Raw genomic sequence first — 8176 nt, 5'->3', positions numbered from 1 at the left:
ATTTATTGAGACTTGTGAGATACATATGTGCTCCAAATTTTATAAACACACCTCAAACTGTTATTTAGATATTAAAAACCAAAATTCGAAATTTTTATCACTGACTTACCTAAAGATCAAAATTCTAACCCAGTTCCAGATGACCTAGAAAGTTAAAAAAAATTGGCATCCAGATAGGTAGGTAGTTGGGTGAATACAAAGGAATACATCAGAAACTAGTAAATTTTATTATAATTTTTAAATTAAATTATTTCTGTACGAAAAGTAATAATATCCCATCAAAACATAAATGTGAAATGAGAGCCAAGTTCAGTATTATGATAGATATATGCCTTAATTGGTTGACTTCAACGACAAAAGAAGTTAGATCTAAATTGGTGCCAAGTACCAAGATGCCAAGTTCAATGGTCAGTCCTGAAATTTATCATTATACAACTCAAAATGTCATTTCATCTTGTAACTTAGGATAACAATAAATATTGAAGCCTAAGTTTGGACTTGGCTAGTTTTCATATACGAATTATATTATAGCCTTCGCAAGTTGTAAAGCTGTAAGTTCTTATTTTATTCTTCCGAAAATTTGGCTTGCTGGTAGAAACTAGCCATGGAACATAGGGATCTTCCACGACTGTTTTAGTAGGTACTTAATTAATTCGTATATCGTATGGAGTGGCGGTGCCATATTTAAAATTTACCGTCAGGTGGCGCTAAATCTACCTTGAGTGGCAATGACACACCCGAATTAATTTCGCGAATTCGCGTATTTTTTAAAAAATATCACCAAAAAAACCATTTTAATGTTATATACGAGTGACAGTGAGTCAGTGAGTGGCCTTACAGTGATAGTTTAGCATAAAATGGCATATCTAATTAAATAACAATGAATGACCTTCAATTTCTGTGAATTTTATTAGTCATTATCAAATTATCTGATAACCACATTTTTCTCAGTCATGTATTAAAATAACTATAATTACAAAATAAAAATATTACTTGTAGAAAACACTGATTTATTTCGTAAAATATTAGTTTATTTACGAAACAAAGCCCTTTTATAGTCTTTCAATAGCAAATAATAGTAAAATACGAGGTTAACAAAAATACTAGCGCACGGCAGCGATCACACAGTGGAACTTGAGTAAACGATAACAAAAAAAATTCCATAGTGTTGTCGCAGCCGTTAATGAATGACATCCTTGTCTATTTACGAACACATTTTACAAGAATGAGCAAGCCAAAAATAGATCTATCAGTTATTATTTAGATTTAAAATACGCCAGAATCAAACGCCGGGAGACGGTCCCTTGCCACTCAACGGAATGCCAGGACCCGGTCGCGTGCCACTCCAAGGGATCTAGCCAAGTTAGACCTTAGGATTCAACATATTATCCTAAGTTATAGGTATATCCAGTAACTGTTGTTTTCAAAATACAATTCCAAAAGCATCGACATCTATGTACTTTACGGCACTAGACAAAACGCGCGGCGCATCACTATATTATTTTGATGATGATGATGATTTCATACTTACTTCCTGGACAGTTCGAGATTACTTCCTGGACACTAGCAGCTAGTCTCCAGGATGCGTTACTTCCTACGACGTTTTTGATGACGTAATGGCAACATTTCATACCATTTTAGAGAAAATATTTTTTTTGTTTTTAAATTGATAATAAATTACATTCAAAATGTAACACAAGCTTACAGTGAAGGAAAACATTCTCCTGCAAAGTTATTCAATAGTGTGAAGGTTTCAATCAGCACCTTGACCCGTATAGGAGATACGGAAGAAACCCTTATGTTAAGAGAGGTCTGGGAGAAACGTGCATTGAGTCAAATCCAGGGTAGGCAGCTGGCAGTTTGCGACGTATCAGCCCGCCTCTCCCCACAGCAGGTTAGGCAGGACTAGGCACTACATAACACTGCCTGCTATGTGCACGGTCAATAGCCTAGCACTAGGACGTATAGATAGACCGTTGGTCATAAATGATGTCCTATTTTCTTGGAGTAAAGAGGAGTGGTAGACCGCCGCTGATGCCTTGTACTATGTTAGAGGTGGGGTTGAGCAGGGGGCGGCGCAACGAGGCCGGCGCGGGCGCTACTGAGAACTGGGCCAAGATGGCCGCCAACCCTGCCAGGGACTGCATCAGACCCAAACGCTCACCTGCAAACAAATAGTAGATTGATGAACAAATGTATAAAACGTGTCATTATTATAACGTACCTATACGAAGATGACGGCTGATGTTTTCAAATTATTCAGAACCTTTCAGCAAGCAATTGAGTTAATTTGACTGTATTTTTTAATATAGTTGACAAATATTTTCATACTTTGGTCGACGTTCAAAGTACACAGCGTTCATAGTAAAGGCGGGAATACATTTTTAACCGCCTTCAAAAAAGGAGGAAGTTATCAATTCGGTTGTATTTTTTTTATGTTTGTTACCTCAGAAATCCGTCGTTTATGAATTGATTTGAAATTTGTTTTTGCTTTCGTCTAGAAATGTCTTCAATTAAGTCCCATAAGCACCAAATTAGGATCTGATGATTGGATTTTAAGGAAATCGAGGGAACTCTTCAAATGTTGTAGGGACGCCTATGGTAATTTGGTTATATTTAGTAGTAACTCGTGCATTTGCTCTTGAAAATCGTCATTTGGTGAAGTGGAACTGATGAAGACCACTGTTGACCATCGGAGTTACTACTCAATAACAAAGTATTTCACGGGTTGAATTTTAATTACTTTGAAACAGTTGCTAAGCAATTTATGCTCCTCGTAATGCATATGGTAAAACGAGTGGTGAAGCACCAGGACTCCTCAATAATGGACGTCTCTGCATCGGAAAAAGCAAACTTTCGTAAAAAGTGACGAGTAGTTGATAATAAACTATTATTATATACACTAAAAAGCGTGAAAAAAAAATTTAAACCAAAAAATTTAACCGACTACAAATAATCATGGAAATAATTTTCTACCAGTCTGAAGTCAGTCGGTGCCTCAGCACGAGCCAGCAGGAGTGGTTGAAGCCCAACCTACCTATAGTGCGTAGGTGAGGTAGATGACTATAGGTCCACTCCCTGCTGGCTCGTGTTGAGGCACCGACCGACTTCAGACTGGTAGAAAAATATTTTCATGATTTTTTGTAGTCAGTTAAATTTTTTGGGGTGTTCAAGCAAACTAACCCATCTGTCTGAATTTATTGTAATTGAGAAAATTGTTGAGACTTCTTTGCACACACACATTGTCATGGTGCAGATAAACCTGTCTAGCTGATAACAAATCTATCTAATGATCAGTTTATAAATATATGTACAACATTAGTTAATATTTGTTTATTAAGATAAGCAAAACATTTACCAATAATAACCTTGTAAAATGGCGTAAAAGACTTCTAGCACTAAAGGTGTCAATAGAGGTAAAATAATTTTGATGAAACTTACCAATACATGCTCGTGGTCCGGAGCCGAATGGAAGAAAAGCAAATTTATTTTTCGGTTCATTGCTTTCTGGGCTGAACCGTTCAGGCCGGAACTCGTCCGGCCTGTCCCAGTACTTCGGGTCGTTGTGTAGCGCTTGCGTCGAGATCACAACTCGTGTGCCCTCGTCTACCGTCAAACCTAAGTCCGGAAAAGTGTACTTTTGTCGACATGTTCGTATCAAACTCCCGACTGGAGGGAGCACCCGCATCCCCTCCTGAAACGTCCATTCCAAATAGCGCATCTCTTTTATCGCATCATAACTCAACTTATTATCATGTTTTGCGAGCACTTGATCAATCTCATCCTGTATTTTCTTTTGTACTTCTGGATTGTAAGCGATCTCGTGTAGTGCATAGCTGGAAGATGAGGAAGATGTTTCAAAGCCAGCTGCGAAGAACAAAAACACTTGAGCTGTGATGAGCTCGTCGTCCATCTCCATTGAAACGCGCTCCGGCGTCCCGTCCGGTTTCATCTTTTCCATAGACTCGCACTCCATTTTTCCTTTTGCTTTTTATCTCTAACATCAAATCGATAAAGTCATGCCTGCCCGATGGTTTGTAATTTCTCTGTTTCAACATTTCGTTGACCAAGTCACAAAACTCTTTTTCCACTTTACCCAGAAATTTCGCATGTCTGAAAGTATACGGGAAGAAAGTTTTCAGCATGATAGTTATAATTCTTTTGGTGTTAATCTGGAATATTCTGGCACCAAGTTTTCGAAAATTTGAATCTTCATCTTGGAGTGCATCGCCGTCTATCCCGAAGCCGCAGGCGCCGATGAAGTCTGTGGTATACCGCGCCATGAGGTCCCGCGCATCGACGGGCCGCCCACCCGCGCTAACGGTGCGCGTGCGCTCTTGCAGCCGCTCGGCGCGCTCCACGATGAGCGGGAACATCGCCTTCAGCTTGCCGCTCGTAAACGCCGGCGTCGTACTTTGCCGTAGAAGCCGCCATATATCACCTTCAACCACCACTAAGTTTTTCCTCAAAATTTCAATATTATGATGATCATTGTCGGTCTCATAAATTCCTCTTGAGTAAAAATTGTGGAAATCTGTTGTCCAAATACGCTTAATGGTATCTGGATCTCTGATCAAAAGTTCAGGATTTTTGGACCGGAAGAAACCAACCACTTTCTCTTCGGGATACTTCCAATATAATCCTTCTACCAGTTGCGATTTACTTTTTTGTGCCAAAAAACTGGGGGCCATGTTACCAAAAATGGGTATAGGTTTATCGTGTTTCACTCCTTTCTTCTCCCAGTATTTGAAAGTCCTGGTGGTGTAGAAATAAAGCGCCACGATGGCACTTCCAATAATCACTAAGTGGAGCATGATGCTTGTTGCGCTGCGAACTGTATCGACAAATGTTATTTGTGGAGCGGCCGGCGGTTTATATTACTACAACCTGTATCATTATCGGGCGGTTTTACCGCTTGCTTCGTCATCACGCAGATTTACAGTGCAAAGTCCGGTGCCTCGCGTCCAAAGTACAAATATCATCATTTACCTAAAATAAGACTCGCCGCATGACCGTTGGCTTTTTGAGTCACCTCACCTACCAGTTATTCCGGCTTCCAAATAAATTGTTATTACGTGATTTGAGGAAAAACTTTGTAATCCTTACGCAAATTTGGCCTTGTTTTTGATTTTGAATAAATTGAGAACGCATAAATTTTTTGCTTGGTTTAATAATCAAATAATAAAAACATTTATTGCCACTGAAAATAAGACAGGTTACAAAATAAAAAAAAACACATAAGCAGGTGGCAATGGGCTCAGGCTCAGCATAAGCTACAACACAACACAAAACATGTTTAAAACATTATTACCTAGAATGAACCGCTCTGAAGCTTGTTTACCATGATATTTTTTCTCTATGTACCTCTGTTTTACGTATTGCTTACTATTACTTATACAGCGTGGAAAAAATCTATGGGCCCTGGAGAGGCAACACAAACAACGTCAGCAAAAAAAACGCCAGCAAAAATAAAAAAAAACGCCCGAAAAAAACGCCGCCAAAAAAGACAACTAAAAGCCCCGACACAAAAAAACGCTAACAAAAACGCGCTTATAATATTAGTGTGCATTAGTATGGATGAAAGTATGGATTGGCCCTTTAAGTTCAATATAAGTACCTAGTAATATTTTTTTTATCTTAGCGTCGTTGGTGTCGGGGGACCGCTAACGTTAATACGTGAAAAAATACAACATATATTATGTTCTGTAGTTTTCGGTTAATCTTAGCGGTCCCCCGACACCGACGACGCTAAGATAAAAAAAATATTACTAGGTACTTATACTGAACTTAAAGGGCCAATCCATACTTCCATCCATACTAATGCATACTAATATTATAAGCGCGAAAGTAACTGTCTGTCTGTTTTTCTGTCTGTTACCTTTTCACGCCTAAACCACTCAATTTTGATAAGTTTTCGTATTGAGATAGATTGGACCTTGAAGAACGACATAGGCTAATTTTACGAGAAATCTGCATAGTTCCCGCGGGAGAGTGATAAACGAATTCTTCGCAGATGAAGTCGCGGGCAACAGCTAGCGCATAATTATTTTTTACTTTTTAGTTGTCTTTTTTGGCGGCGTTTTTACTCCGGGCGTTTTTTTCGGCGTTTTTGTCGGCATTTAACTTTACTTTTCGTTTTTGCTGGCGTTTTTCAATTTAAGTTCTTTTCATTTTTTGCTGGCGTTTTTGTCGGCGTGTTTTTGTGTCGGGGGTTTTTTAAATTTTTAATTTAATTCATTTTTCATGTATTTTGCTGGCGTTTTTTGTCGGCGTTTTTCATATTTTGTGTCGGGTTTTTTTAAAAAATTTCAATTCTTTTTATGTTTTTGCTGTTGTTTTTGTCAGCGTTTTTTTGTGTCCGGGGTTTTTTAAATTTTCAATTTAAGTTCTTTATTTCATGTTTTTAAACTTGTGATATTATTTATTATACGTAATCCGTTCCTTATTACGACCGTCAATCTTTTGAATAGAAACCAACTTATAAATAATTATTTGAGCCGTAAGAGAAATGTTACTGAAAATAAAAACACACATTTTGAATGTGGTCCTGTTTTATTTGAACATAAGATATGTACCGATAAGATCTTTATATATAAGATGATCGACTAAAGTTTTATTTTGGTTTAAAAACAAAAATCCAATTAACGGTCGGAAAATGAGCATCGAGACAGAACGGAACATTTTGTTTATTTTAAAATCTTATAATTGTACTATTTGAATGAAAAATCTGATCATAAATGAGAAAACGAATAAGCTTATTTAATTTAATCAGGTATCAAACAAAAAGACAATCGATATCTATATAAAAAAAAATAATTAAAACGTTGACCACGAAAATGACGCTTCAAATTGTCTTTTTGTAACCTTTTAAATACTATCTAGAAATTACTTAATTAAAGTAAGATTAATAACTTCAACTCACAAACCAAAAACAGTTTTCAATACCTTCCCCCGTGCAGGTCTACGGTAAACCAGAACGAAATTATGTTACAAACAAAATGCTCCTCTAAATGACGAAGTTTTCTTTAATATTTAGATATATACATTTCACACGTACATTCAGGGCAAAATAATTCTTGAACCTCTCGCCAGTTAAAACAAAATTGGCGATGCACTGGTCATAATTCCTATACACCACCCTGGAGCAAATGTTGTTGACGGTCAACCATTCTTCGCTTAAATCAATTAAATCAATAACGGCATAAACGATTCACTGTAAAAAGCAGAAAATTCTATAAAAAGTGTTCTGTATTTTTTCTACTTGTAGGGAAATCATCTTTTTCGTGGTCTTTAAATCAGTTTCGTGGCCCATAGGACCACGAAAAATGAATGACCACGAAATTGAAAAGCTCTTACTTTCGCGGCTCTGTAGTAATATCCATAGATTTGAAGCAAATGAAATCAATATTGCATAACTTAACTGCAAATGACACAGCACCAGTAAAACATTATATTTATTTACCCAATACTTACCAAAGTCGCAACCGTAACGAAAATGACGCTCGATCTTTGACGCAAATCTAACTGAACCTTTATTACATTAATTATAGATAAATAATTATGACTTGCGATAAACATTATACTTTATATTGACGCAGTCTTAGTTTCAAAGTTGCTTATAGTTAAAAAAGGATTTACAAGGAGGTTTGACCTCTTTTTTTTTGTTTAAAAATATACTTAATAAGTGTGACCACGAAAATGATGGTGTATTTGGAACAACGGGAAATGTAGAAAAAAATAGTCTTATCAATGTCCTAATTTTTTTTATGTTGCATGCATGGTATATCATATTATGAACATTCAATCCATGTTTTAAACAGCAAGTTTTTCTATACCTTGTATTTTTTACAATACTACAAAGTAATCAGGGATAATCCGAACCTGACCACGTAACTGACTTTTGTGCAGAAAATTAAAGTTATTGTGGAAAAAAGATAAAATAGAATAAAATGTATTTACCGCAAGTTTCACAGTGATAATATCCTAAGCAACTTAAAAACAATAAACGATATATTTCTAATTTTATAACTTGAAAATTTGAGTCTGAACACTATTGAACCTCTCGAAATAATAACCCATAAATACCATTCCAATTAAGCGAACACGATATCTGTACTGTACCTAATTTGCTGAGGAGTCGAGTATCCTACAAGTTTAGGAGATGCCTCAGGATCAA

The 8176-nt window shown here is 36.7% G+C and overlaps 1 pseudogene; it reads right to left on the bottom strand.

The window, feature by feature from the left end:
- Positions 1-208: 208 nt before the first annotated feature.
- Positions 209-4867, bottom strand: LOC141439567 (cytochrome P450 6B6-like; annotated as a pseudogene).
- Between the last annotated feature and the right edge of the window lie 3309 nt (positions 4868-8176).

Source organism: Choristoneura fumiferana, chromosome 21, assembly GCF_025370935.1.
Source record: "Choristoneura fumiferana chromosome 21, NRCan_CFum_1, whole genome shotgun sequence".
Classification (NCBI taxonomy): domain Eukaryota; kingdom Metazoa; phylum Arthropoda; class Insecta; order Lepidoptera; family Tortricidae; genus Choristoneura; species Choristoneura fumiferana.
This window is presented reverse-complemented; position numbering and strand designations above follow the sequence as displayed.